The 22,014-nt window shown below is 48.4% G+C and overlaps 1 protein-coding gene across 1 annotated transcript in view; it reads left to right on the top strand.

The window, feature by feature from the left end:
* TWIST2 (twist family bHLH transcription factor 2) overlaps positions 1–21,668 on the top strand; it is a 74,855-nt gene extending 53,187 nt beyond the window's left edge. The window contains exon 3 of the mRNA XM_020973444.2: positions 20,921–21,668. The gene's annotated coding sequence lies outside the window, so the exon portion shown is untranslated. The remainder of the gene's footprint in view (positions 1–20,920) is intronic.
* Positions 21,669–22,014: the final 346 nt, after the last annotated feature.

Below are 22,014 nucleotides of genomic sequence, written 5' to 3'. Positions count from 1 at the left end.
CAGACATGCAAAGACTAGCGTAGTGTACCATATACCATTCTGGCATGATTTCACTGATGAAGGGAATTGAATTGAGAAAACTCTCTCTACCAATGCCAATCAAGACCTGCGAGTGTTAGAGAGTAGCCTAGATCATGGAGAGATCCTGTCCAGGGTCACACAGTCCATATTTGTCAGAAATAGGTCTCGAATCTAGACATTCCTGACCCTGAGGCCAGCTCTCTATTCAGGATGCTACGTATGTTCCTTTACTCAGCACTGGACATATTAGGTGATTAATAAATATGCTAATTTCATTTTAAATTGAATGTGTAAACAGCAAATGCAGAGTGCAGACAATGAGCTAGGTCGCAATTAGTACATAATGAATTCCCTGAGGTGGTTACGTGTATCGGACGTTGTACTATTTGAAGTTATAATTTTGTAAAGGTGGTCATTGGTTCCAGTTCAATGGAAATATGTAGTGCTAATCCAAATAATATGACCACTTCAGGGGATTCATTGTTTATGCTAATTGGGACCTAGCTATATTATTAAAATATTAATTTACATGTAAACATATTTAAGTTCCATCATAATTACATTAGATAATTCTTTAGTACATTAGATAATTATCTGATTGGTAGTAAAAATACTTGTGTTTTTAAAAATGTGGATTATTAGCATTACCTACTTCTGTTTCAGGTAATATCAAAAATTTATAATCCTCATATTTAGGAATCAGGTTGGAATCATAATCATTCCGAATATTAAAATGCATATTGGACGCATGAGCATTTGTGGAGGTGTACATTTTTACGTATAAATGATTTCTATTTGTGTGTATTAGATGTACATAGTTTCTATTGTTCTTAATAGTTATTTTATGCCGAGAATACAAATTCTAGTTACTTTCCAGATCAGTTAGGTCATCATGACGTTACCTAAAGCAGTCTCATTCATATTATCCCTTTCACGGAAGGAAGATAGAGACTTTACTTAGTATGGGTCCTTGAAGAAGTCCTTCATATGTGAGTCTAATCATTGCCTGAGCTCCAACCGTATTTACATAATAATTTTTTAAACCATAAATTGCTGTTGCTTCTTCTAAGATTTCCTCTCGGTGAGGGCTCTGGTTAATGTCACTCTAAGCCCAATAATCTTACTTTGCCCTGAGCTTGGATGATAGCTGTGACTGCCTGTTTGTGTGTCCTGGCCTCCACTGGAAACCTGCTGAAGCCTACGGACCCTCCTCAGAATCAGGTTTTCAAATACATAAAATAACACACAGAGGAAAAATAATAACACAGAGGAAATAATTATACTGGACTGCAGTTGGTAAAATATTTGTTTTTAAATGCATGGATTCCAAGTTGGAACTCCTGCACTTCTTGGTGGTTCCCAAGGTGTGCAGATAACTACAGATGTCTGCGTGCTCAAGAAAGGGAAAAGTCTGAAGCTAGGGGCAAGCATTGTATCAGAAAAGACTCCTCGGTAGAGAGAGACATGGAGAGCTGTGAAAAGACTCCACCTTACACAGAAAAGATGAGGGTCGTAAAGAGTCTGTAGAAGTACAGAAATGGGGGAGGTGAATTCGAAGGTCCAAAGGTTATCATTAGAGCAAATGGGAATTACAGCTACCCTTCTGGAGATTTGGAAGAGAAATTAGGGTGAGAAAGGTTGCAGAACAGGTATTTGGCCTAGAGGTAGGATTAGCAGTGGAGACCATGTAACTGCTGATAAAATGATCATCAGATCACAGACCTTGAACTGAAGACAGGACAGCAGGGGCCACCTGAGTAGATCAGCGTTTATGGTGCCAGAGACCTCCTGGTCTCCTGGCCACTCATCTGTTCTTTCTTTCCTTCGCCTCTCATGCCCGCTCGGTCACTTCCATCCATAGGTCATGGGGATGTGGATGCAGCGCAGTGGGAAAGTGGGCTGGGGCCGGGGGTCAGAGGACCTGACACCATGCGTTCATATTAGTCCTCTGCTGTCTGCTGCTGTGTTGCCTTGGGCATGTTGCTTTTTCTTCCTGGGCCTGAGTTTGCCATTCTGTCAAATGAGAGGATTGGAATGACCCCCAAGGTCTCTTGCAGCCCCAAAGCCCTGTCTCTATGGTGGGTGTTTCTGAGATATAGGTTTCTTTTTTCATTTCTGTGAATAGTTTAGGGACTGCTGCCTGGGATCTGGATTATGACAACTGTCTCCCAGCCTTCAGGCTCCCCCCTCTCCAAATTGTCAAAATCACACTCCTCTTCCACACCAGATTCAGTCCATTTCTCTTTCATTCCAAACTTGATAGAGATCCTCATGCCCTCTGCAGCCACACCACACACACACACACACACACACACACACACACGCACACACACACACACACGCACACACACACACACGCCTCAAAGGTAGCTAGATAATCAATGAATAGATCACATAGACTCTCAGGGAAGACCTGAGTCCAAATCTACCCTTGGACACCTGCTAGCTGTGTGACCCTGGGCAAGTCACTTAACCTTTTATCTGTCTCAGTTTCTTCATTTAGAAAGTGGAGATATGTTACTAGCACCTTTCTTCCAGGGTTGTTGTGAGGATAAACGAAATAACATTTGTGAAGTGCTTTGCTTAAAGTACTATGTAAGCGCTAGCTACCACTGTTGATGGTGTCGGCCTAAATATACGTCTTGGAATCCCAGCAGCAGAGCTCTAGGGCTGGAAGGGACCTCAGAGCTGTCTGTCCAGCGCCCCCTCATTTTACAGAGGATGAACCTGAGGCCCAAAGAGGGGAAAGGGTCATGTATTGGAAGTTTTAGAAGCAGGATTAGAATCCAAGTCTTCCTGACTCCAAGCCTAATGCTCTATCCACTCAACCAAGCTGCCTCTCTCAGAAAGCCATCTCTGGCCTCAGCTACATTCTCTCGCCAAGGGCTGGCGAGGCTGCCCAAACCGAGGAGGCGGCCATCCCTGAAGAGAAGCCCTGCCTCCTGAACCACTGCTTGCTGCCTGAGGTAGGCCAGTGCACCAAGTTCTCCAAGCCAGGGAGGGGAAAAGCCCTGCCTCCAACTTGGTGCGAAATCCTCATTCTCTGAGCTGAGCAGAGCCAGCAGAGCTGCTGAAAACCACGAGGGACCTATTGGAAACCCGCTCATGGCATCATAAATAAGGTCATTTCCAGCAGGATTCCTTGTTCTCATGAAGGGAAGGCAAGCCAGAGGTCAGATGCCTGACTCATGGAGCTGGGAGAAGGGAAGGCAGATGGCATGGAGGATCGGGGAGCTCCCACCCTAATCGCCTGCCTCCCTGCTCTCCCACTGCATGGCCTATGCCAGGTTGAAAGGGGAGGAAGGTGAACCCTGGGGTGCACAGGCATCTTTGGGGCTCCTGTTCTCTTTCTGAATTTCAAACGTGGAAAGGAATAAGGCAGGAAAGAGGCAAAGTGAGGCCACAGACTGGGGGAAAGCAGAAGAGAAGGCCTTGTGAGAAAAGCATCCAGGGCAGCTAGGTGGCACAGTGTATAGGGCACTGGCCCTGAAGTCAGGAGGACCTGAGTTCAAATTTGACTTCAGACCAAACACTTGACACTTACTAGCTGTGTGACCCTGGGCAAGTCACTTAACCCCAATCGCCTAAAAAAAAAATAGAGAAAAGCATTCAAGAATTCAAGGAACAGCATGGGTGCATCATCAGTCAATAACCTTTGACTGAGACCCTGCTCTGTGCCTGGCCCTGCCCTTAACACTGGGAGTACAACAGCAGGCTAAAGACTGTCCCTGCCCTCAAAGAGCGCAGAGTTCAATGGGAGAGACAACATGCAAACAAAGTTAAAAGCAAAATATACATACAAAGCCATCTACAAGCAGGATCAATAGGAAAATACTTAACAGAAGGAAGACTGGGAAAGGCTTCCTCAAGAAGGCAGAATCAAACCTCAGAAGGGGAGTGGCTCTCAGAGGCCTCCCAGTCCAGCCTGAAGCTGACCAAAACCCTAGCCAGCCTCTTGGTCAGATCGCTCAGAAGTGGCCACCTAGCTCAGAGAGCTTCAACAAAGAGGAAACCAGCATGACATTGGAGAGAGAATGCAGGACTTGGAGGCAAAGGACCCAGGTTCAAATCCTGGCTCCGCCATTAGCTCACCCTGTGTGACCTGGGAGAGTTTAGTGCATGAAGGTTTCCAGGCTCCTATGGGCTTCCCAAGCTACCCTGACCTAGGTCACCCAGGATAAAAAGGACAGATCCAGGCCCCCGACACTGCAGCTGGGTCAGGAAATCCCTCTGCCTTCTAAGCCCTTGGAAAAATTCTCCTTCTTCCTTCTTCAGCTGCCCTGACTGCTCAGCCCTGCAGAGACCTGGATTTTTACCCCGACGCTATGTCTCTTCCTTGAAGGGACTCCTTCTCCAAGACTCCCAAGGAGGCTCTGGCCCTCCCTGACCTCACTGACCTTCATGGGAAACACACAGCCAAGGCCTCCAGAAGGCCCCTCTAGAAGCAGCACAGTCAATCCCGGGGCCCACATCCCCCCCTCCCCTAACTTTAATTGATGTCATAACCTACGAAAATGACTCCATCTCTGAGCATCTGGGTTTGTGTCTGCCCAAACCTCACTGAACCAGTGACAATGTCAGCCCTGACTGTCCCCACCCCTTTATCCCTATGGAAATTCATGATTCACCATATGAACTGCACCTCAGAGGAAGAAAGCCAAGCCATTCCATGTCCATGTATTCCATGTATGTATTTCACTGAGGAGTCTGAAGAGAACCATGTCTTCCCTCTAGAGCCAGGACTAGGAGTGGGGAGCAAGAGGGCCGGCCAGGTAAGGTAGGAGATGCCAAAGGCAGCAAGGAGGAACAGTATTTTTGATTCTCATTTTTTATAAAAGCGCATTTGTCAAGACATAACATCCGGTCCCCAGGGCACGCAGCAGTAGCTGTCTGAGGAGAAATCGAGTTCACATCATGGGGCACAGGGAGAGAATGTTCTCCCCATTCCACCAGGCCCAGGCTTTGGATAGCCTGGACTCTCAGACTCTGGGATGGGAGCTCGCCAGCTTTCTGGAGGAGGCATCCCCAGGGCATTCTGACTTGGCCTCCCAGGTGAAGATAAGCAGCACTAGGCTGGGAGGAAGTCACATAACCCCTGGGATTTGAACCCACACTCTCTGACTCCAGACCTCAGTCTCTCTAAGAAACTAACATGGGCTTGAAGTACAGAAATCTTCACAGAAAGAGCTGTCCCTGAGCGGAATGAGCTTCCTTGAGGGGCAGGGTGTAGGGGCCCTCCTTGGAGGCCTCCAAGCAGAGGCCGGGCAAATGGTGGGCGCTCTTCAGGAGCTCCAGCTCTGAAACTCCGTGCTTCTGATTGTTGGCGCCCTTGACCCTCCCCTCCCTCTGCCCCTGGCTTCTGGAAGCCGATCCAGGGAAGGTCCTGTTAGAATTCTCCCCCTGTATCATCATTCTGTAATGGGACATGCTTCGGATCTGACACTGACGGAACTTATTTCTGACCTGTGCGACTTAGGACAGTCTACTCAACTATCTGGGCCTCAGTTTCTTCATTTATAAAATGTGGGAGTGAAGTGGACTCAATTCCACCAAAATCAGCAGATATCTACCAAATCGTTGCCAGATAGCAGGCCCTGCCCCTGGGGAGCTGGACTTCTACTGGGAGAAATGACATGAGTAAATGGGAAGTGTTAGAGGTGAGGATTGAAGAGTGGGATCAGCAAAGCCCAGGAGGAGACAGATCTCCAGCAGTACTCCATAAGAAAGGAGGGAGGCTAGGAGGTCAAGGTGAGGAAGGACTCATGCAGGAACATGGAGGCAAGAGGCGGAAAGTCATGTTAAAGAAACAGCTGGCCAGCTTGACTAGAAAAGAGTGCAGGACACGGCGTCACATACAATGAAGTTCGACAGGTGGCTTGGAGGTAGAGAGTGAAGGTCTTTCAATGCCAGGGTAAGGATTTTGCATTTTTTCCAAGAGATGTAATAGGGAGCCCTGGCAGGTTTTTGAGCAGAGGAATGACATGGTCAGTTTTCGGAATATTAAGCTTGATGGGAAAAGGATGAAAGACTGCATGCAGGGAGATCCTGGGAAGGTCTGCAATGAGAGGTGATGAGGGCTTCAAGGAGTGTAAAGGGCATGGGAGTGCACAGGACAGTCCACCTAAGAGGCACCCACAGAAGGAGAATTCATAAGACTTGGAGGCAGGTTGGACTTAGGAGCTGGCAGCCTTGAAGAGCTCTTCCCATCTGAATCCTCTCTCCTGTTTGGGTACATCCCAAGATGCCTTTTCTTTGTCTCTTCAGATATTTCAGCATCTCCAATTCTGGCTGTCTGGGCTGCCCAGAAGTCGGAGCGAGCCCTGAAAAGCTCACGCTGCAATTTCACGCTGGGATTTAGGAAATCTGATGAATGCAGAAGGCTCAGGGAAGGCCACTAGGCCCTTTGCCCTGTTTTTAAATATGTGACCTAGACTCCTCACAAAAGTATAAAATAAAATCCGTAGGAACACAAAGAAACTCATTCAATTAAAATAGTTATCAAAATATTTTTAAAAACAAGTTTATAGACCCCAAGGTAAGAAGCCCTGATTTCTAGTCTAATCCATTTCACAGAGGAGGAAACTGAGACTCAGAAAGAGAACAAGACTTCTCAGCTATGAAATGGGCACAATAAGCTTCACTTGGCCCTTCGCCAGTCAGTGCCGGGTAGCTGGAGCCCCTGAGCACCAATCGCCCATTAGCTGCTGAATTTCTCCATTTCAGCGGCTCACAGGCTCCTCCAATGCAGCATGCCTGAAGCAGAACTCATGACATTCCCCCCTCAAACCCAGCACTCCTCAAAAGACCCTGTTTCAGCTGAGAGCACCAGAGTTCCACTGTAACTTCTGAGTCAATCTCAACCCCCTCTTTTCCCTCAAATCCTTACTAAATCAGTTGTCATATGTCATCAATCCCACTCCCCATCTGCCCCCTTTGTGCAGCCTCTGTCTTAATTCAAGTCCTGACTGCCTCTGTCATGAACTGAAATAGCCTCCAGATTGATAGTCCTATCCAGCCTCTCCCTTTCCAGTCCACCCTCCAAAGAGTTCCTGAGGAATTTGAGGAAGAAGAGAAGGTTTTCAGCTTGGTGGAGGGGAGGGAGGTGGGTGGAGGTAGAGAGGAGTTGGGCACCCAGACACTCTTCCTTACTATAGCTTTTGGGTTAACCAGTTTACTTTTAAAATGCAAATATCCCTGAAGAGAGAGTTAACATATCAGGGGCTATTAGTCATTCACACCTTAGCAAGAATTGATGTAATCCCTGGGTTAATGCCCAGAAAAGTCAGGTCTGGGTGGGGCACTGTGTGTAGACACAGAGTAACTAGGCAAAGTGGGAGAAGGGAGCCAACTTTTGTTGAGGGAGGCCAGAAGGCTCGGTGGCAGGGAACCCAAGAGAAGTGTGGCCTGCTTGGTAGTCTTGCCTCAGGAAGACCTCCGTGTCAGGATTTAACCTAGCTGGATGAATAGTTTACCTCTCCTCTCCTTTGTGTCAACTGTCCCTTCTTCTAATTAAGTTTGTCCATGCCATCCCTCTCTCCATTTACTCTTCCCTTACTGGAAAGGAAGGAGAGCTGAGGCTGTCTCCTTTTAAATCAAACTCTTAATGCCCCCTCCCTCTGTCCCACCCATTTCTAAGGCAACAGAGAGAAGTTGCAGGCTAAGGACTAGGGGCTGGAAGTTGGAGGCTAGAGCTGGGAGTTAAGGGGCTAGGGGCTAGAAGCAGGAGGTCCGGGCTGGAGACTGAGGGGAGGGATCTAGGAGCTGAAGGAGAGGGGCTAGGATCCAGGGACTGACTGCTGCCTTGCACAAGCTGGTTAGCTGCCACTGCTCATTCCCAGAAGAGAGAAGAGGGGAGTGGGCTGGCAGCTGGGCCTCCCACTTCCTCTCCAGCTCCTTCTGAGTCAGGTCTTGACAATGCGGTTGCAGGGTTTTGTTTGAAGTGTTGAGAATTCGCTGAACACGAGACACACCCATGTTCACATGGGAGTACAAACCAGGCATTCCAGAGAACGCAGAGAAGCGACTCCAGGGTCGTTGACCCTGGTGAAAGGTCTCACTACCTGTTTGCATCTCAGAGAGCTGAAAGAAACGCTAGATGGCATCAAGGCCAACCCCCTCATTTTATGGATGAAGCCACTGAGAAGGGCCTGAGGTCTCAGGGCTGATGTGTCAGAGCAGGGATTTGAACCCAGGATTTGCTCTTAGGTAAGGCATTTCCCTGCCTGGTGCCCATCTCCTTTGCAAGCTTCCGACCAGAGATCGAAAGCCTCAGAGGCCACCCACTCCAGCCCTGTCTGTGAGAAATCAGAGGCCTATGGAAGATCACACAGATAGTAAGTGACTCCACGGAACATAATTCAATTCAAGAAGCATCTCCATGCACTTATAGCCATTTTAGTAGGCACTGGGATAGGAGCCTCAAAGTGTAAAAGTCCCTGCCCTCAAGGAGTTTACATTCTGGTGGCCAGGGAGGGTGGGGAAGGGTGACTGCAGGGCACTAGCTCCCACACAGCTCCCCTCTCCTCATTCAGCTTTCCCCAGGATGAGCCAAAGTGCAGAGGAAACTTACAGGGTTAAGACTTAAGCCCTGGGCTTTTTGTCCAACCCCTGGCCCAGGCAGTGGCCCCAGATTTCAGCATGAATGGCTTTTTTTCACTCATTTATTTTATTTATTTTTTTATGTGTGAGGCAATTGGGGTTAAGTGAGTCACACAGCTAGTGAGTGTCATTTGTCTGAGGCTGGTTTTGAACTCAGGTCTTCCTGACTCCAGGGCTCCATCCACTGTGCCACCTAGCTGCCCCTCGCTCATTTATTTTCTAATATTGTCCTGTGTCATTTCCAAGAAATTCAGGGCTGGAAGGGGCTTCAAGATGACCCTAGCCCCTCTTCTCTCCCCCACTTTCCATGATAGGATCACCAGTTTAAAACAGTCCACCTCCCTTCATTTAATACGGAAGGAAACTGTGTCAGTCAGCCAGGACCTCACCTCCTGTGGAGGACCCCTACCTCTCTTTCACACCCTGCTCTTCCTGGGTTTGCTCCTGGGAAGGGTTTATGTCACAAATATGCCCAGCCCCACCCCACATATGCACAGAGCTGGTGAAGGAAGCCTTCAGCCCCCTCTTCCTCCTGCTCACCTTCAGATCTCCAACTACCAGCTAGTCCTGCACGCATGAGCAGCATCCCCAGCAGCGAGCAGCCTGAGATTTCTGAGGCAGGGCTAAGGGTGGGGCTGCTCTGGCTCCTGCTGGCTCTGGGCTGGCTGGAGAGGGTGAGGGGGGAAACAGAGCTGGCCTGGAGCATTGCCAGGAAGCAAGGGAGAGTCACATGGCCCATTCCATCGCTCCTTGTTGACGTATACGGGTGAGGGGAGAAAAAGCAGCAGAAGCTGTCAGGATGTGGTAGGAAGCGAGGTTGTCCTTGGGAGGAGGTGTGGCAGAATTGATAAGGAGCCATCCTCAGAGCTGGGCAGACCTCAGTTCAAGACGCATCTTTGACCTGCATTGGCTGTGTGGCCAAGGGCAGGTCGCCCAAACTCTCTTTGCTCTAGGAAACTCTGAATAATAACTTGCAGATAAGGTGCTGATTGGCACTAGTAGGGGAGTCCCCTAAATCAAAGAAATTCCAGGTCCAGCCCCTCTCCCTAGAGGAGAGTTAACACCCAGGTGTCTTTTGGAAAGTCCCTTATGCAAGTGAGCCCTTGGCTCAGAATAGAGATGAGGAAGAGAGGTCCAGCGGGGTCTTCCTGACTCCCCATATTGCTGTACTGAGGAAAGCACCAAACTGGAAGGGCTCACTGTGGACACTCAGAGTCAGTAAGGAAGCCCTGCATTTGAATCCTGACACAGGTACCTTCTAACTCCATGGCCCAGGGAGCCTCAGTTTCCTCCTCCAGAGCTGGAGAGATCAAGGCTAGATAAAAGCTCTCAGCCTTTGCATTTTTTCCCAGTCAGCACTTAGTTTCTCTTCATAGGCCACAACAAAAGAAGGCCTGGGCCCTAAGGATGGACCAGCCATTCATTTTGCTTGCTGTCCTGTGAAATATGGCAGCTTAGGTTCATGGTCACACTCATACTTCCTGTCTTACTTTGGGAGCCTGGGGGAGGCTCAGTAGGCTGCGAAGTCCAGTCCAGAAGGAAGAGATGTGGACAATGGAAAGAGGGATGGATTAGGGGCGAGAAGACCTGTGTTCAAATCCCAGCTCTGCCCACTACTGCTCTGTGACTGTAGGCGGGTCACTCTGGGACTCATTTTCTTTAAGGTGGGCTGGGAGGCCCCTTCTCACAGTAAATCCAGGACAGTGTGAGGCTTAGGCTGGTTATGCTGTTCTCAGTCCCAGTGCACCAACCCTCAGGAATGTGAATGGTTTCTCTACTGATCTTAGGACCCCTCAAAAAGGGAAGGAGGTAAAAGACACCAAGGCTCATCTAAATCAGTCACCTGGTACTAGGGCAAAGCTGCCCTAGGAGGATGCTGGGAAACATGGGAATGGACCTTAGCTGTGCACCATCCAGCCCTGCTCACTCTGGTTACCCATCAGTCTGTGCTTTGAGCAAAGTCAGGAAGACTCAGCAGAGAATTTGTGGCCCATCTGCCTTCCCTTTTCTTTTAAAAAATATTATTTTTTTAAACATTCTTTTCTTTTTAAATCGAGTTCCAAATTTTCTCCCTCCCCCACCCACCAGTAAGGCAAGCAAAACAATAGCAATTATATATGCAAAATCACACAAAACATATTTCTATGTTAGCCATATCACAAAAAGGAAGAAAAAATTATGCTTCGATTGGCATTTGGAAGCCATCAGTTCTCTCTGCAGATGGAGAGCATTTTTTCATGAGTCCTTCGGAAATGTCTTGGATCATTGTACTGATCACAGCAGCCAAATCATAGTCATGACAAAATTGCTGGCCCTGTGCACAGCGATCTCGTGGTTCTTCTCATTTCACTTTGCATCAGTTCACATAGACCTTGCCTCGTTCTGTTTTGTTTTTCCTGAAACCATCCTTGTCATTTCTGATAGCACTATAGTTTTCCATCATAATCTCATACCACCACTTGTTCAACCATTCCCCAGTGAATGGGCATCCCCTCCATTTCCAATTCTTGGCCACCACAAAAAGGGCTGCTGTAAATATTTTTGTACATAGAGGTCCTTTTTCCTTTTCTTTGATCTCTTTGGGATACAGCCCTAGAAGTGGTGTTGCTGGGCTAGGGTAGGCACAGTTGTACAGCCCTTTGGGCAAGTTCCACATTGTTCTCCAGAATGATTGGACCGGTTTATTAGTCTACTGGTAGCTCGTTAGTGTACCTATCTTTCCCTCATCCTAACCCTAAAGCGAGTTTCCCAGGGGGAGAGTGGTCCCTTTTCAAAGAAGAAAGCCTCAAATGAGGCTGAATAAGCACCAACTTTCTCCCTGCCTGGACTTCAGTGTGATTTCACCCAGAGTGTCTGCTCTTCATTGGCTCCTGCTCTATATTGTATAGGCTTAAGGAGTTTCCTGGGAGCACTGGGAGGAGACAGAATTTGTCCAGGGCCACACAATCCAGGATGAGTCAGAGACAGACTTGAACCCAGGTTTTGCTACCTCCAAGGCCAGGTCTCTACCCACTGCACCACACTGCTTCTTCCCTAAAAAGAAATAGGAACATCCTGATATCACATACAATAGTAGAGTGTTATCGATTCACCCACAGATACCAAAACAGAGCCCATCCTGTGTTATCTCCCTGAAATGTGAAAAAGAGGGTCCTAGCATGGCAGGTTGGCATCCAGACAATCACTAGGCTACTTCTTGGAAGCCTTCTTAGCTTGGTAGGACTTGCCAGGACTTGGATTCTGATGGTATAGCCAGCACACATCAATGAGACGTCTATGGACTGTATTACCTATGTATATATAGGGAAAGAAGAAGGAAAGAAGGAAGAAAGAAAGGAAGGGAGGGAGGGAAAGAAAGAGGGAGAGAGGGAGGAAGGAAGGAAGGAAGGAAGGAAGGAAGGAAGGAAGGAAGGAAGGAAGGAAGGAAGGAAGGAAGGAAGGAAGGGAGGGAGGGAGGGAGGAAGGAAAGAAGGAAGGGAGGAAGGGAGGGAGGGAGGGAGGGACGAAGGGAGGGAGAAAATTTCTATAAACTGGGAATTTGACATTCGTTTCATATTTAGTAACAACTCAGTGAATTTTTAACCAGTTTGTCCATTGTGAAGATGCACAAGACAAAGTCCCACAAAGACTGTCCTCTCTGCCTCCCCAAGCAGCAGGTGCCTAAGTAACATCACAGCATGAATCTGCCTCCTGAGAGTTTCCTGGTGAGGGTCAGTGTCCTATTACAATTCACAGTCATCTCTTTCTGCCTAATTTCCAAGCTGTGTCCAACTGACCCTGTGAAAAGCACATTCGGGGGCAGGATTAGACAACTCTCATCTTAGCCCCTACAATGAATTTATTTATTCAATAAACGTTTATTAGGTGCTTCCTACATGCCAGGCACCACAGTCAGCTCAGGATGAAGGAGGAAATGAGGTGCACTGGTGGAGGTGCCCCCTGGATGATGGGTCTTTGCCTCCTGGTACAGGTGGGAGCTGCCCCTTTCATGGGATGAAATCCCTGTCACAGGCTGCAAAGGCTCTGATTGTCCTGCCTGGACCTCCCCTCCAAAGGCATCTTCTTCTTCTCCCTCTCCCCACCCCCCAATAGCAGCCCCTGGCCTCAGGGATGGAATGTCCTAGTGGCCCTGCTCCCTGTCTCTTAGCAGAACCTGTGCTGTAAACAACTCTGAACTTGGAGTCCTCGGACCGAGTACAAAATCCTGGCTCAGCTGCTTCTTAGCTGGGTGCCTCCCTGAGCCTGGGTTTCCTCATCGCTAGTGTGGATCAGATGCATTCTGAGGTCCCTTCCAGCTGTAAGGCAACGGTCCTAGACTCACTGTGGGCTGTTTGTGCCTTTGTCTCCTTGTCCAGGTAGCAACAAATGGGGAAGGGGGAGAGGTACGAGGCTGTAGGCAGCCTCTCTGTGCCCCTGAGCCTCCACTGCCTTAGTCCATCTATCAGAAGGTATAATAACCCAGTTCCACAAACATTAAACACCCTCCATGATTCTGAGCTGGAAAGGACCTCAGACTTTCAAGTCCAAGCCCCTCACTTGACATATGAGGAAACAGACCCTGAGAATGACAAGGCAGCAGTGGGTTATAAGCCGGGCTTCCTGAGCTGCTGCCCTGGGGAGGGAGGCCACTAGACTGCAAGCAGCAGGTTCCTCAGGCCTTTCCTCCCCCGGTGCCCTTTGAGGGTCCAGTGATCCTAGTCTGCTACTGGGGAGGGAGCAGAGCTGTTCTCCTGTGGGATTTAAACCCTATGAGGGCTTGAGGGGTTGGTGGTGGCCTGTCCCAGCCTGTTGTGTCCCGGGGCAAGCCGCCTGTCCTCTGGCCCATTGAAACCCCACCATCTGATCCCTTCTGGCCTCTCTCAGCCCCTGGCCACAACATCTGGCCACCCCACCCACTTCTGCACCAGGCAGGCAGAGTCAAGTATGGGGGCATTTTTGCTCCCCAGACGCTACAGTCACTGGAAAGACATTTATTAAGCACCTACTATGTGCCAGGCACTGTGCTAAGCTAAAAGGATACAGATACAGTCCCTGCTCTCACAAAACTCACAGACTAGTGGGGGGAGACAACAGGCTGGGACAGGCCACCACCATCCCTGCAAGCCCTCACAGGGCTTAAATTCCCCCCTGGAGAACACTCCCTCCCCAGCAGCTGACTAGGACTGGACCGTCAAAGGGATCTGGGGGTGGGGGTGGGGGGGTGGGGGCCTGAGGAACCTGCTGCTGTCTAGTGGCCTCCCTCCCTGAGGGCAGCAGCTCAGGAAGACCATCTTGTAACTCACCACTGCCTTGGGGACGGCCCCTCTAATTTCTGACTTTTCACGGATGCCACGCTATCGGCCCTTGGAGGGCTGACTCAGCTCATATATCAAAAACTGCTATAATTATTTCCCCCGACTAAGGAAGGTTTCCATTTAGCTTCCCCCCTTCCCTCCATCCTCCGTTATTAATTACCTAATTACAACCACATTCTGGAAGGGAGAGTCCCAGTTGACTGACTGCCCAGGACCACTTTAAAGGGTTTAACTATTCAGAGTGCACTAAACCTGAAGACTGAAGTGACTGGGGTGTGCTGGTGGGGGATGGGCAGCACACACGTGTGTGTTAAGGGAGGGTCCCTTCCCCCACCCATCTCTTCATCTGCTTCGGTGAGTTTTCCCTGGCATCCTGAATGCTGACTAGGCCATTTCTAGGGGCAAGGATGGATCCCTTGGGTCCCAACGTGGACAGAGGCTAGACTGCTTTTGACATGCAGGACAGGCAATCAATCAGCAGGTAACAGTAGCCCTGCCCCTCACTTGATGGCTGGATGGCATGAGGCTAGGGCAGCAGGCGGGGGATATCGCCCCCCTCTAAGGGCTGGCCTTCCCGTCAGACCTCTGTGGAGTGATCTCAGACACTTCTGGTTCTTGAGCATCTCATTCCAGCCCATCACCTCATTTTACAAGTGAGGAAACTGAGATCCAAGGTGGCCAAAGGGCTTGCCCAACATTACTAGATAATAGCCTTCAAGGGTAGAATGTAAACCCAGGTCCTGTGGCTTCAGAAATAATTCTCTCACCCCTTGACCATGCCAGACAACTCACCAACGATTCCATTTGGTTGAACGGGCGTTTGTATTACTTGGCAGTTTCCTACCTGCCAGATACTGTGCTGAGTTCTGGAAAAGGAAGACAAAAGTGAAACTGTCCCTGCCCTCAAGGAGCTTCCACTCTCCAGGGAAAGGGGAGGGGAATGCACAAACATCGATGCAAAATAGAGATGAAGTCATAGTGAGGGGAGGCACGAAGAATAGGACAGTCTTTGAAACGGGCTTTCAAGCTGGGCTTTGGAGAGAACTGAGGATGGGGAGGAGGGGAGAGGGCCAGGAAGGCACCCACCTAGAGGTGATCCATCATTATCTACATCCATCTCATAGGAGGAGTTGGCAGCTAAGTAAATGTAGGGCGGCACGGCAGAGATGGCCACTGGGGGTGGAAGGAGAAAGAGGTGAGAGTACCCCAAAGGCATTCTGCTCTGCTGCTTCTGCCTTCTTGTCTATGGCACATCAATCTGTCCCAGTCCTAGGACAACAATAAGAGGAAATTTATGAGGCATGTTGAGGTTTGCCACGCCCTTCAGAGACAGTATGTCTTTTGGAGTCTCACAATAACCCCCTAAGGAATGTAATCCTCTAAGTCACTATTATCCCCATTTGATGGATGAGGAAACTGAGACCCAGAAAGGAAAGGTGACTTGACCAAGGGGACACAGGCAGCAAGTAGCCAAGCTGAAAAGTGAAGCTAGTTCTTCAGACTCCCAATCCAGGGCTGGACCACTCTGCCTCTCTGGGTTATCTGTGTCTCTCTTAAAATGTCCCCAGATGGCACATGACCTCCGAGGACATCCCACATAAAGAATATCCCATCAGGTCTATCCCTTAACCTTCCATTAATGCAGCCCCACCATCATCCTACAGACCATCAGAGAGCTTTGCTCCTCCCAGCATCCTCTCCGATTGACATTCAAATGAAGCTGTGACCAGAACCAGAATTAGGTGGGAAAGGCCAGGTCATCTGCTGTTCACACTCCCTTCCCCCAATCCCCTCCACATTCCTGCTTGTATCCTGCAGAGCTGCCAACCACAAAACCCTGAGTTTCTACACTGTTCTAGACAGTCCCAAACCTCCCTGGTCTTCCTACATTTAGATGAGGAAAGATGTGCCCAGCATCACCTAGCCAGATGCTACCTGAATAAGGATTAGAACCCCACACGTGTTGGGGGAGGGGGTGGTGATTGTATTGAACTCCTCCTGGAGTTTGGACACGTCAGTATCTGTGGCTGCTCAGCTGTTGGGATGAGAATTCTTACCCAGGTCAGGTAATAAACGTGCACTATGTAATACTCCAAATCCTTCTCTCTCTCGATTTCTGGTCTGTGTAACAGTAGAAAATCTTAATCGAGTTAGTCTAGTGTGAGTGGGGACATAATGCATAACCCCTCTTCTTGGCTAGGGCCCATGGAATCTGACTCCAGAGGACTTGGAAAAGGTTCAAAGAGCAATGAAACTATTTCAAGGATTGGGAAATTGGCCCTATGAGGCAAAGCTCAAGGAATTGGGACTTAACGGCCTGGCGATGCAAAGGTTGAGGAGAAACTTCATTATAGTCTTCAAAGTGAAGCCAGGCAAAGGACTGAACTCCACCATTTTAGCTGAGCCCAAGACTCATGAGACAGGGCATAAAATGCCACTGTGTTGGGGGATGGGAGGAGAAGCAGGGGGCAGAGAGATCTAGTTAGGGGAGAGCAGAAATTCCCCAGTGGCTGGGACTATTGAGTGGTGGAATGTGTTGGCAGGGCAAAATCCCAGTTTCCTTCCAAACCCAACTCAGGTGCCCCTCCTAAACTGACCTTTCTAGTTACTAACACTCCTTCCCTCTTGGAATTACTGTGGACTTTGTGCTTAAGTAACTGGGCACGTGCCAATGCTCTCCCTGCAATAAGAATGTCAGCTCCTTGAAGGTAAAGACCATCTCTCTCTCTCTCTCTCTCTCTCTCTCTCTCTCTCTCTCTCTCTCTCTCTCTCTCTCTCTCTCCCCCCCTCTCTCTCTCTGTTTCTGTCTCTTTCTCCCTCCTCTCTCTCTGTCTCTGTCTGTCTGTCTCTGTCTCTGTCTCTCTCTTTGTCTCTGTCTGTCTGTCTGTCTCTCTATCTCTTTCTCTCTCTACCTCCCTCCCTCCCTCTGTTTCCCCAGTACCCAGTACACAGTAGTCACTTAATAAATGCATGTAAAGTGAATGGATGACTTACAGGATTTTGAACTGGAGAGAGCCTTGGTGGTCACCTAAGCCAATACCCTACTTTAATAGAAGAGAAAGACAGAACCAACAAGGCAAAGTGATTTGTCCAAGACGAGCCAGGAAGAGTCAGAGCCAAGATTTACACCCTACTCATGCAAAGCCGAAGTCAGCACTCTGTCCACCATACTGTGTGCTTTCTGTCTATACAACCTGTTTGTCTGAAGACTTAGGAAAATAATTTAAAATACCTTTCTGGAATGGCTGTCGGTGGACCCTGGAAGAGAGAAGAGACAGTCTCTTCAGTCCAGGTGGCCACCTCTACAAAGCAAGCCAGGGAGAATCACATGGCCAAATCTCCAGGAGTGGTAAGCCCCAGACTAGAGGCTGACCCATAAGCCTGACTGAATCTGGGGGTTCAAGGGAGGTGGTCATTATACCTTCCCTCAGAAGTCCTTTCCTTTGATCTTTAAGGCTGAGTGTGTAACACATAACACGGTGTGGCCTTGGGCAGATCAGTTTCCTTTTCTGTAGCATGAGAGGGTTGGATGATGGCCTCTGGTTAGATGGCTCTCTCTGTATCTAGAATCCTATGGGCAGAAGAGGGCCCATTCACCAGGTTCCAGATGCTTTGGGGCTCTTTGTCTTTGGACAAGATATCTGACCTCTCTGAGTGTAAAATAGGAATAATAATAATACAGATCCTCCCTCCCTCCTTTGCAGGGTGGAGTTGTGAGGAAAGTACCCTGCATTTTATAAAAGTGATGTATAAAGGAAATGGGACTGCCGCATAAGGATACAGTAACTACCCCCACCCTGGGCTAAGAACAGAGGGAGAATGGGGAATGGGGGGTGGGGAGGAGAGTGACGGTCTTCCCACAAGTCACCCAAGGCAGAATCTGGAGAGATGCCCACCATAGACCACATGCAGGCAGACTTGATGCACCATTTCTCGGTTCTGTGAGGACCCCGTTCCCCAACAATATGCTGGCCCTTCGGTCTCCTTATCCCTCTCTTCCCTTGCCCAACTAGAAGAATTCAAGGTGAGCTCCCAAGTGTATTTTTATTCACACACACACCCCTTTTTCCAGACCCAAATTCAAATCAAATCATCTGGTTGTAGGATGGCTAGGATCACCCCAGTGGGCCTTCTCCAGCATCCCTGTTGCCAAGGAAAACACATCCCAGGGTCAGAGGCTGACTTGAATTATTGCTGAACATCTTAAGGCCTCTCTCTTTGCTGATAGTTAAGCTTCAGGCAGTGAGGAAAATCATCCCAAAAGTCATCAGGGAAAGGGGCTTTAAAGACAGAAATTAAACCCTGGTAGCTCCTGCATTGCAGGGTCAGGGAGGGTGGGAAGAGAGGCCCAGAATGGGGAGTCCCCTCTCCCTTAGGGATTAGTTTATTTCATAGTCGGAAAAGCAGGGTCTTCCTAAATGTGTTTGCTGGGGGCTCAGGGTTTAGCCTGATACCAACAAGGATACTTTAAATACAAAGAAAAGAACTTTGTGTCATGTCCGTCTTCTCGAGGCAACATAGCACCTGGGGCCCCAGAAATGTTGCTCCAACTTCAAGGGAAGTTTGTCCACTCAAAAACATGCTCAGCAGCCTCTGCTAGGCACTTCTACTTCTCTCCTCTGCCTGCCTTCTCAATGAGCCCTTCCCACCTCATCTTTCAACAAAGTAACAAAGATCTAGCAGAGCCATCTGGGAGCCTTTTCTCAGTTGTTACTTTCAATCTCCCTGTCCTCCTGGATCTGCTCTTCTCCATGTGTTTTGGTGGCACTGCTGTCTCCCGGTTCTCCCAGTTGCCTGACCTCTACTTTGCTCAACCTTCATCCCTATCCTCCCCCTGAAGTGTGGATCTGCCTGAGGTTCATTTCTAGTCCCTCTTTCTTTACTCTCTATCCTCTTTCTTGGTGAGCCCATCGGGTGTCATGCATTTAATTGTGATTTCTAGGCAGATGTCAGATGCCTTCCACAGCGATGTAGAAACTCTAGCCTCTCTCTGGATCCCTAGCCCTATATCATCAATGACCCACTTGCTATCTCAAACTAGACATCCTCTAGGCATCTCAAACTCAAAATTCTCAAGATTGAACTCATTATCTCTCCTCTTCAAATACTCTTCTTTTGAACTTTATTTCTGTCAAGGGCACCACCATTGTTCCAGTCACCTAGGTTTTCAAACTTGGTAACCGAATCACCCTACTCATTTCCAAATCTTGCCATTTCTCCCATCTCTTGCAGTCACCCCCTTTCCACTGCCTTAGCTCAGGTCATCATCGCCTCTCACCTGAGCTGTTTCAGTGGCTTCTTAGCAAGCTCTTCCTGCCTCCAGACTCTTTTCTAATACATCCTTCATCAAGCTGCCAAACTGATTTTCCCAAAGTACATGTCTGACTATGTCATTCCCATACTCATTGAACTCCAGTGGTTCTCCATACTACAGCCAAGATCAACTATTAACCTGCTTTGGCACTTAATTCCCTCCCAATCTATTTCCAGCCTTCCTACCCAGCTATGTTGTGTATTAATCTTCCCCATGAACACTGTGGTCCAGTCAAGATGGCCTCCTTCCTGTTCCTTCTCTGTGATGCACATCTCCTACCCCTGAGCCTTTGTACGGGCTAAAATATAGACCCTTGTCTCCATCTCTTATAATTCCTGGTTTCTTTCAAGACTGTTCCACAGAAGGACTTTCCTGAACCACCCCCTCCAACCCAGAAGCTAAGAGTGACGTCCCCCCCAGTCACCTGGTATTGATTTTGCATGTGTCTCCGTGCTGCGCTCTCTAACTAGATTATGAGCTCTGAGAGGGCAGGGGCTGTTTTAACTCTTGTCTTGATATTCCTAGCACTCAGCCCACTGCTTGACATGTAGCAGTTGCTTGACAATGCCTGTTTTCATTATTATTGTTGTTATTACATCCTGATCAGTCAGGAAGGCTGCCACCTTCAGCTTCCTCACAGTCAGTTCAGACCAGGTCAATTCAATGCAATCTGCTATCTCAGCACCCCATCCTTCCCTACTCTACCTTCTCCCAGCATCTCACTCCTCCCTGGGCACCTCACAAGAAGGAGAAAAGGGATAAGGAATGGGCAAGAGGTCCAGTCTCCCACTTTCTCCCTCTTATTCTATCATTGACACCTCATTTTCAGGAAACCAAAGTCCTGCAGGGGGATTCCAAAAATCAGTGTCACAATTATAAGGTGGGAAAGAAATGACCAAACAACAGTTCATTAAAAAATAAATCCAGGAGGTCAAGTGGCCCCAAGCTCAGTATGAGCCAGCAGTGGGTGTGGCAGCCAAAAAAAGCTCTTGAAGATTTGGGCTGCATTAAGGGGGACATCATGTCCAGGGGGAGGGCAGCAGTCATCCTGCCGTGCCCCACCCTGGTCAGACCACCTCTAAAATATATCCAGTTCCAAGTGCCACCTTTCAGGAATCCATTGACAAGGCGTCTGTGGTCCAGTGGAGGGCAATAAGGATGTTGGGAAGAGACTCAAGGATTATTTGAAGGGACCAGGGACACTCAGCCTAGACAAGGAAAGAATCAGGGAGGCCATGATATTTCACTTCAGTTATACAAACAGGCTCTCAGGCAGAAGAGCAATTAGACTTAGATATCAATAAAAGCTTATTTAAAAAAAAAAAAAGACTATTACGTGGAGGAGGGATCAGCCTTATTCTCTTGGTCCCAAATGGCAGAGCCAGGAGAAATAGGTGGAAGCCACAAAAGGCACATTTAGGCTTGGCAGAAGAGAAGCCACCCTAACAAATGCATGTCCAAGGGTAATGGGCAGGGGGTTCCCTCTCACGGTAGGTCTTCTACCAAAGAGCTTGTGACCACTTGTTAGGTCCAGGCATGAATGGCCTTTGAAGTCCCTTCCCAATATGAGGTGCTGTGGGTTGTCCCTGCAAGTGACTTGTAGGACATACAAGTCCCTCAATGCCAAGAATCTCTGGTATAAAAAATAAAATAAATAATTTAAAAACTTTGTTCTTGTTCCCTCTTGTTGTAGACTGTCCGGCGTGTCTGAGGGTGAAGTGGAATTGGGACATCTCCAAGTTCATAACTTCTGAAACCTTAACAACCTCAAGGAATCTGGTCCATAAGACCTTGCTTGACCTCGCAGCTCTGAGCTCCTGCAGAGCACTGAGACTGAGTGGAAAAACAGCCCCGAAGCTAAGCAGTCTTCGAAAGCTTTCCCACATCTCTCCTGAGGGACGTTCCCCCAGTACCGATCTGTGTCCCGGCCATCCTTGCTGTTCCTGCTGTTTGTTGTGGATGCATGTCATTGTTTTGATTGTTCTGAGTTCGGGCTGCTTTGTTTAGTTTCCTGAAAACCTTCAGATTCAGGAACACATATAAGAGAAATCTTGGTTTTGGAATTGTTTTTCCTTTTACTGTGTTCTTTTTTTAATGTATATTTTTTTAATGAAAGAAAGATGACTTCTTGTACAGTTCTGTTTAAACTGGACCAAGGCTCACAGAAGAAGGGGTTGCCTCCACCCCGGCCCTTCCTCCTCCCGTGATTCTTGCATGATTTCGAGTAAGCCTGGCATTCAGACTCTCAGACGCTCCCCCCCTTTCTCAATCCTCCCCAACTTGCTCAGCTCATCAGTTCTGTTTTTTTGGTATTTTCTATTTCAATGTATATGTTGCTTATTTGTTTTATTTATTGAGATATTTTTAACAAGCTAAGAGATGGCAATTTTGCTGTGTATACTGCTTCTCTTGCCAATAACAAATAAAGAAGCCATGCAGTTGCTTGTCTCCTGGTCATCTTAGTGCTCTAAGCAGTCATGACATTTGTTCACTCAGTAGCACAGGCTCTGGACCCAATCTCCCAAGCATCCACTTCCACAGTCCGCAAAGTCCCCAGAGCTCAGCTGCTCCAGGGGCAGCCACAAGGGGTTGGGGAGGTGATATTCTAATGCTACAGCTCATGAGCCCCCAGCAATGTGCTCCTCCATTGATTACCAGCTGATATTGCTTGGTCATACTGACTTAATAAGTGCTCAGAAAAGAAAAGTGTTTAGTAACATAGTACACTAAGAGAAGTTAGTATGAGCATCACTCTCTCCACCCCTTCCCCCCCAAAAAACCAGTCTG

The sequence above is a fragment of the Phascolarctos cinereus genome, unplaced genomic scaffold (assembly GCF_003287225.1).
Source record: "Phascolarctos cinereus isolate Bilbo 61053 unplaced genomic scaffold, phaCin_HiC Scaffold_5;HRSCAF=322, whole genome shotgun sequence".
NCBI classification, from domain to species: Eukaryota; Metazoa; Chordata; class Mammalia; order Diprotodontia; family Phascolarctidae; genus Phascolarctos; species Phascolarctos cinereus.
Note: the sequence above shows the minus strand (reverse complement) of the source record. Positions and strands in the feature narration are given on the sequence as shown.